Source organism: Homalodisca vitripennis, chromosome 6, assembly GCF_021130785.1.
Source record: "Homalodisca vitripennis isolate AUS2020 chromosome 6, UT_GWSS_2.1, whole genome shotgun sequence".
In the NCBI taxonomy this organism is placed as follows: domain Eukaryota; kingdom Metazoa; phylum Arthropoda; class Insecta; order Hemiptera; family Cicadellidae; genus Homalodisca; species Homalodisca vitripennis.
This window is the reverse complement of record NC_060212.1, coordinates 133,499,120-133,508,626: the sequence shown is the minus strand read 5'-3', so window position 1 is coordinate 133,508,626 and position 9,507 is coordinate 133,499,120.

Genomic DNA, 9,507 nt, shown 5'->3' with positions numbered 1-9,507 from the left:
CAGCATGCCGATGTAGGGTTTTATTACTGCTGGTAGTAGGGTTAATAAAAGTAATTAAACTCAGTTACACTGTGGAAATATATATAAAAAAACTGTTTGTAAAATAAAAAATATAATAAGTGAATAAATTATCAAAATAAATGGCTTGTATCCAATAGTAAACATTTAAATGCAGTTTTCTCAAAACATGGTTTTTTGAGATAGGCCCTTCTAGCAGCTACCGCCTCAATTAGTGTATACCACTCCCATACAGAATGAAATGGATCTAGTAGCTAGAGTTGTTGAGGCTGCTGCAGTTATTCAAGACAGTAATCCTTTTAAAGGGGTGAGAGAATCGTGCTTACTACGCTTCAGAGTCTGCAACGAGTTACAAGGACGCCACTTTGAGCAACGATTATGAAAGTTTTACAGTAATGTAATCATTGATTTCTTAATAAAAAATATCATGTTCAATAAAATTTTTCAAACCCATTGAATTAATTACGCTGTTTCACACAATTGCCATGTAAGAAAACCCTATACCCAACCATAACGTAGCCCTATTAACATTTTTTTTAAGATTTAAAAACCATGATTCACAATTGGTTAAGAACTTTTTTTAAATTTACCTTAAAACAAATTTAAAAAATAAATATTAAATTTCAGGTTATAATATTGTTCACTATTTTAATAAAGAACCTTAAAAAGTGTATTCGTAAAAATCCACTACATTGTTGTATGTACTTGCAATGCATGGATTTAACCTGTTTTTACGTTTGGTCCTGTAACTCAGTTATTTGTTATTCAATCTTTTTGAAACAAAAATTGTTGAATTGGTACTAAAATACGCTAAAAAAAGTTATCCTGGTGAATTTGTTGTCAAAGTAGCCGTTTCAAAGCTAATATAATTTGAAAATTTTGAACGGCCGCCATTTTGAAATGCAATGAGATATTTGTTTTATTTTTTTCACTGAAAAGGACCAAGACTAGGTTAACATAACTGTTAAGTTTGAATTCTGTATTTTAAGTGGTTTATGAGTAGTAATTTTTTTCCCAAAAAACACATACAGACAAATAGACACTAAACGAAGCGAAATAGGGCACCTGTTATATTGCATTATTTGTTAGTTTTGGCCTGCTGAACAATGTGGCAAAGTTTGTTCGAATGGTTGCTGGACACCCTGTATATTCATGGGTGCTGATTTCTTAAAAATATTGGTGGGGCTCACTATGTATAGCAAACCAAACATAGGGAAGGCCCAGGGATCCCTCTCATGGAAATGTTTAAAAAATATTTTTGAAAAAACACTTTTTTGCATCTGTTTATACAAAAATGTATTATAATAATGAGTGTATAGACGTTGAAAATATTTATTTTGGAACTAAAAGGCAGGCAAGAGCAGACTATCCTCCTAGGATTGTGTGATATTTTCATCAGTCTTTGGTTGTTTAATTTTTGTTTTCGAATGGATATTTTCATTTCACATCCAGAATAAAACTTGTACTGACGTATGGGTCACAATTATTTTCGCCTGCCATGTTTCTCAGGAAAAAATAAACAAATCCCTTACTTTATCAGGCGAACCATCCAGGACCTTTGATAACATTGTTTAGTTTATACTGGCCATTCACCAGTATGGAGGATTTAAATCTCAAATAAATTATTAACCCTTTCCACTCGGAGCGGTAATGTTAGAATGTCCACAGAGATCGGATGGGCAGCAGTGTTGGCCACCGCCATTTCCTCTAGCGCGCGCATTTATTTTTAGAGTTGCCGTCGTCAGAGATCGGATGGTCAGCTGTGCTGTCCGTTGAATAATCCTACTAGCGCTCGGATGGACAGCAGCGTTGACCACAAGTTATAAACTCTTTTTTTTTTATTCTGACGTATTTTTTTATAATACAATGCATTAAGATCAATCGGCTGTTTCATTACAAATCTTGGAAATTGATCATCTGGTCAATATTGCATTCTAGGCTTTCGTTTTAGTGCGCTTTCAACCACATTGTCACTAGTGAGTTAACTTACACACATTATTAGAACGGATTATTTATTATTCTTAGTATTGTGCAATTTTATTAAATATTAGTGTAAATGAAGTATTGTAGATATCAGTGTAAATATAACTGTAAATAAAAGTGTAAATATATCAGTATTAATACCTGGTTTTACTGGTATTATTATTAATTACTGGTATTAGAGCTTATTGGCGATGTAAGGGACACAAATAAAAAAGGAAGACCATCCCAATTACAAGACATTTCCCGACTAAATGGGAAACTTCATCTACAATATCCTCTTGAAGGTAGAAAAGTGAAGGATTGCGTCGTGTGTAGCAGCAGAGCACAAGGCGGCACACCAGGAAAAGAGTGAAGTTTTATTGCAAAACTTGTGAAAATGAGCCCGTCTTCACATCAGTGTTTGTTTTGAAATGTAACATTCATCTCAGATATTTCAACAAGATGACAACTAGCCTGCAGTTAAATTTTTATTCGGAACAATAATAAGCAGTTCAATTTTATTTTTTATCATGTTATAATTATTTACTGTCACATTATTAATACTCATTGTAACACATGTTAGTTTATAGAAATATAACATTTCCATTATAATACTTTTCGACTACATTATTATTTACCTTTGGACCTTTAAATCCATTTAATTTTTTAAAAGGCACAGTATCAATGACGCGCTGAAAATAAATCCGAGCAGGTGGGGACGCAACAATGACATGGCTGCTGTGTGCAGGCAGGCGCCATAGATAGTGGACAGCACCGCTGCCCATCCGAGCGGAAAGGGTTAAATATCAGATTTAAGAGATGACAGCATCAGCTGATGAAACACAAAAAAGGTGTCTATTCCAGCCACTCACAAAAAATAAAATTCCAATCACTACAAAAGACTATATGTTCTCAAAGTGTACACTTAATTTTTAAACTGGATAAATGATTATATAAAGATAATTGGAATTGAATGTGTTCCTTATAAAAACAAACCTATGTAAGCCAAAACAAAGTGCAGTAGTTGAAACAAAGGCAAATGTATTGAACAGTTTTATTTAGAAATCACAAAAAGAAACTAAAAAGTATAGATTACTAACTGTTACCCACTGCTTCGCACGCGATTTTCTACAGAAAAATTGGGACGTAGGAGAGCATATTTCTTTTAAACGTCGTTATTACCCTTCTGAGATAAATGATAGTCACTGACAGATACTCCAAGCTCATGATCTATTTAAGATTTAAATTTTAAAACAGCCTCAATATGCACCTGTGAAATAACTGGAATTTTTCTCCAATATTCTATGATTTTTGTATACAATTGAACTATATTAGACCATCGTGGTCAAAAAGTTGGAATTCATTAGCGCGGAATTCAATGTAATAAATGATGGCGCTCAATATAATTTTGAAACAAAAATAGGCATATTTTAGGTACATTTTATTACAGTCTAATGATTATGAGCTTCAGATGTTAAGCGAAATTGCGTATTGGTTTTTATTTTAAGCTTTGCGCGTGTATCACTTCTGGATTAAATTAGTTATATATCCGATGCCATGATTGAGCTTGCTTTGTTGTCTCGATCGAGAGAATATGTACACACGGAGTTTTGAGAACCATACTTGTCAAAAAAAAAAAACAACTAAGGTTGGTTTTATAACACTCTTTATATTTGTAGCCAACGTAAGATAGTAATTTTGATATCAGCATTGCTCTTCTGATCAAGCATGAGCATGGTTTATATTAGATAAATATTGCAGTTAAAGGTGAATTTTTACGTCAAATTTGAATTGTATTATCTGGATAGTAAAGTCTATGTTTAACAGTGATTGCGGAAACAGTTGAAACAAAATTTGCTGTTTCTCTTAAGCTTACTCTATGCTTTCTAACTATAAGTGTAAAGAAATTTAAAATAGTAATTAAATTATATTATAAACATATAAATTTCTTTTGTCGCATTATATATGTTTACAAAGAACAGCTGATTAAATTTGAAAAGGCTCTTTCACTTAATAACATATGTTTGCTGCTATGCATTTCTTACGGGTATTTCTGTAACTTTTAGAGACCAGTGGGGCGGAATCCTGTATCGGGAACGGGATAAAAAGTATCCTATGTCCTTCTCCCAGTTCTTAGCTACCTCTCTACCAATTTTCAGCCAAATCGGTTCAGCCGTTCTTGACTTATAAATAGTGTAACTAACACGACTTTCTTTTATATATTTAGATTATCTGATTTCTTACATAACTGTGCCCAAAAAGTCCCTCATTTTCCTGTTGTTAAATTACAAATTAAGGGCTAAATAATAAAACAAATCACTGCCAACAAGATAAAATATTTATTACATCTTTAACAGCAAGTACAAAACATAACATTACAAATAATATACAAAATTATGAGTATTGATTTCTTAAAATGTAAATAAAATATGTATCCTTAACATATAGAATAACATGAAACAAAAATCACACATTTATTTGATTTAATATGGCCGATTATTGTATGCCAATAGAAACATCCATGAGCCATTCATAAATGTTTGAGCAACCATTTTAATGCCAGGAACTAAATATATAGTCAGATTTTTGCCCACTACTTTGACCATCTTTTTACAAAATCTGGTAAGTCACGTTCTACAAAGAGGCCACAATTAATGGTACCAATCTATCTGACATGAACATAGATTTGTTAAGTATTACCACAAAGAAAAGGGATTAGCAAGAAGATAGGTGTGGTGGTTTATAAGTTCTTACAGTTAACTAATAAGTCAAGTTTTTTCTAGCAGCTCTTTGTCTAATTAAATTAAAGTTGACAAAGACAGACAGACAATAATGTCTTGTTAATTTCGCAACATCACTAAAAGTACTAATTATTGAATTTTACGAACAACAGATAGATAATCCATTTATCTTTATCAATATTCAGAAGGATTTTATCTTAAATCAAAATTTAATATTTTTTTACTTTTATGAAGGATTTTATGATGTCTGGTTTTACTTTCATTAGGCTTATAATCAGTAAAATTGTTGACAGTTAAACAAAATATAAGAAGTGTATAAGATGCATTAAGAAGTAAAAGACAAGATTTCAAAATACCTATGGATATTCTTAATTCACAGCTACATCTCAATTATTCCATGAAAACCTCCAATATTTTTGATATTTGGACACACATAATAGATGGACTTTTTCCAAAGGCACACTTTTCTTCTCTCAGAGCCATCCCAACAGGATACTTCAACCATAAACTTATGATTGATTTACTATAATATCACAAAACTTTGACATATCCTAAAACTGAGGGTAAGCAAAAGATTCTCGGTGAAATTTGTTTAATTAAACAATACTGATTATGAATTTTTGCCAAAAACTAGATTAAACATTTTTTTCTCCAGAAGTGGTTAGATTGAAGTAAGTAATAAGGTTTTTTTTTCTCTCTTAGGACAAGAAGCTTATAAATTGCACTTAGTCCTGTAAGAACCTTTGCGCTGCTTCCGGAGTGATAGGATATTCAGGATGGGTAAGGTTAGGGAGTAGGGGCCGCCTCCTATCGAGATCCATGAGGAAGAATTAGGGCACTAATCTCAAAGTCATGTCCATCCGGAAGAAGGGATAAGGTTACAATGCCTTAACATAACACCTGTTTTTGTGTAATACTAGACTACCCGAGTTTCGGAGCTTAGTATCTCATCTTCAGATCTTTTGATGTCTAATTGAAATTCATGAAAACTTCTGTGTTCATGTACTTTGTCAAAGGTTTAAAAATTAAAATAATAAAACATAAATTTAAAAAGACAAACACTTAAATAATACAATAAACACAGATAGAAATGTGTCAATTTTAGTGGACATGTATCAGAATGCACTTTAGGAAGATCATGTTTCTTCGTGTGTGTGTGTGTGTGTGTGTGTGTGTGTGTGTGTGTGTGTGTGTGTGTGTGTTTAGCTTATTATTTTAATGTTTGTCTTTTTAATTTCATGTTTCAATATTTAACCTTAGACGAAGTGCGTGTGAACATCTAAGAATCTGAAGATAGTGTACCAAAACCCCCAAACTCGGGTAATCTTGTTTCTTGTATATGAAAAAGCAAACAAGAAATCTTAATCTTCAGTTGTCATGTTCTATTTGGTATGTAGTCCAGTCAATGTGTTCTATACATCAAACTATGAACATATTAATATTTATATGATATTTTATTTATAAATTGAGCTAAAACTAATATTTAAAGTGTTTTGTCAAGTTGCACATAGTAAAAAACCTACAGTGCAATAAAAATGGAACATGAAAACGCAAAAATGTCAAAACTTTGGTAATTATCTCTTAAAATATCAAGTTTAGCTAAACAAGTAAAATAACCTTACTTGTAGAGAATTAACAAAAAACATGTTAAAAGATCGTACTATTACAATGAATATTTACAAAGATCTGGTCTGTAAACCAAAAGCTTGCAAACTCTACCTTTAAGGGTGTGTGAAAGGGAAAACACGAAGGGGTAGGGGTGAGTTCTTTTAGCCAGACACTTCTTTACATACATGGTAATTTTAAATGGAAGAAACATAAGTTTTGCAATAACTTTTTCCTCTCAAAACCACACACTGACTGTACTAATTACAGTTATTCGGTACTTTGGACTTCTATTTGTGTAAAAAGCATACTACTTTGATCTTTATTCAGGATCAGAAGGCACTGAAAATGAAAAATAGTACACCCAACTCAACTGAAGTTTGCACTTTGCATTGTGTTTGCAAATATGGCTGGTCCGAGTGGAAGTATGATGATGATGAATCCATTGATGATGAAATGTTAAATGAATTAAATAATTGTGATAAGGTGTACAGTGATATTAGTAATCAAAATGAACAACAGATTATTGAAGAAGACCGTGATTGTGATGGTGAATTGAATCAGAGTGAAATTTCTTCTGAAAAATAGTGGTAACCTAGACATCGAAAGTTATGTGTTTGGATTATGAATTTTAGATAATAATGAAGAAGAATTTGAACAATTCATGGAGAATGTGGTAGAATTAGGTGGAGATGTAAGTACGAGGCGTGTTCAAAAGTAAGTACTGTTTCATTCTACTGTTGCCATAGCGCTGCAATCGGTACTCCACGTATTCTCACTAGTCGTCCTTGTTCACTGACTATCGACTCATGCCATTTTAGTTGTTCTACGTTGTGTTTTCAGTTTTCTCACGTTTAAGACAGTTAATGATACCGCTGATTGAGAGATTCGTTCTGTAATAAGATTTCTGAACGCAAGAAATATGAAACCGGCTGAAATTTATTGTCAACTTTAAGATGTTTACGGGGAAAACGTGATGAGTAAAGGAATGGCGAGAAAGTGGGTTAGAATGTTTAATGGCGCTCGAACAAATATACGTGATGAGAATCGGAGTGGTCGGCCCTCTCTTGTCACCTATGAACTCATAAGGGCAGTTGACAAAAAAATCCAAGAGATCAGACGTTTCACTACGACAATGCTATCTGACGATTTCCAACAAATTTCTCGCACTCTTTTGTACGAAATCGTTATGGACCACTTAGGTTATCGCAAGCTGTGTTCCCAATGGGTTCCAAAAATGCTCACTGACGTGCACAAAACCAAGAGACTTGGAAGTGCTTTGACTTTACTCACACGGTACAATGATGATGGTGAGGATTTTTAATCAAAATTGTGACTGGTGATGAAACTTGGGTTCGTCATGTCACACCAGAATCCAAATAACAGTCAATGGAGTGGCAACACACGCAATCCCTGAAGAAACAAAAATTCAAGATGACAATAACTTCACAATAAACCATGTGTCCCATCTTTTGGGATCGGAAAGGTGTTTTCTTGATTGATTTTTTTCCAAGAGTTGAAACCATTAATGCGGCAAGGTTTGTGAAACCTTAAGAAAACTAAGGCGGGCAATTCAAAACAAATGGACAAAAATGCTCAGTAACAGAATTGTGTTGCTCCATGACAATGCTCGGCCCCATACTGCTGGTGATACTCAAACATTGGTCAACAATTTGTTTTGGGAGCAGTTTGACCACCCGCCCTATAGCCCGGATTTGGCACCGTCTGACTACCACTTGTTCTTACACATGAAGCACAAGCTAGGCGGCCAACGCTTTGAAACCGACGAAGTTAAAACTGCCGTGAAGTTGATCACCTACTACAAGTGTTTAAACATCGGTGGAAACTATTTTGTAAAATTGTTTAAAGTTTCTTTGCCACACTTTTTTGGCAAAGATATAAGATTGTTTTATACAACATATATCAAATATATTTTTTTTAATACTATTAGCTAATTGCAAAATAAATGTAAATATTATGTAAATACAATTTTTATTTGCATGCCTCACAGCTATCACTAATTAAAATATAGCTCAATTTAAAAATATACATTACATCATACTTCTTTGCTCTTAATGTAATATTTTTACTATTCATGTTAACTTATAAACACTCAATACAAATGTACATAGTGATTATAATTATTACAATCTAAAACTCAACTTTTCAAGTACTAGTTTGATTAACATAAATTACCACAATTAGTGCAACACTACAGACAGTCTGATATAAAATGCAATGACAAGAAATATCTTTAAACACTTAAGTCTTATATTATTTCAGTTACATAAGGCATAAATGATTTCAGTACATTTAAATAACTTTTGCACATATCTACTATAATTTGACTAAAAAATCACAATTATTTCATAATTTTTTATGTATAATTAACTCTTTTGTCTAACAAGTTTGTACATTGTGTTTTATATAAGGTGTTTTACATTGATTGATTGACCAGATTAACCTAAAATAGTGAACTAAATAGTTTCCCCAAATAAACCAAGAGCCATTTTAAAACATATTTTTATAAATGTTTAAGACAGTTTCTGCCATAATCCATTGATTCGGGTTTTGATTCTCAAATATTTCAGTTTTAAACATATGTAATACTTTATATTACGTCAAAGGTCTTTGTAACATAAACACTAGTTACAATGAAACCTATTAACATTTTTCATTTTAAAATGGTGACCATAAAACGGCAAAGTGAATAATTATGTATTACACCCTATTGACTGCAGTTGTAATGAATAAAAATATTTATGTTCATATTTACTACCATAGTAAAATCACTTGGTTATACCCGATAATAATCTGATAAAATTCCCTTTAGAGCTAAGGCCTAATTTTTGAAATTTTAACAAACTTTTTAAATCAATCGTTTAATCTAAAATGTTTAAATACTAACATAAGGCACTGTGCACATCATTTTGAACATTTTTCAAACAAAAAAACTTTTATACTGAAAAGCTATAATTGCTTTATCAACATCAATTCAATACATTTTTAAATGTTACAATAAAATGTTAAGACAGTTAAATTTTGTTAAATTAAGTTACAAGTGTTCAAAATTAAAAGAAAGATAATTTTAAATATTACGTTTTTATACAGATCATATTATTCTAATACAAAACTGACTATGGTTTTTATCACTTATAACCAAACATGGATTATTACGCTA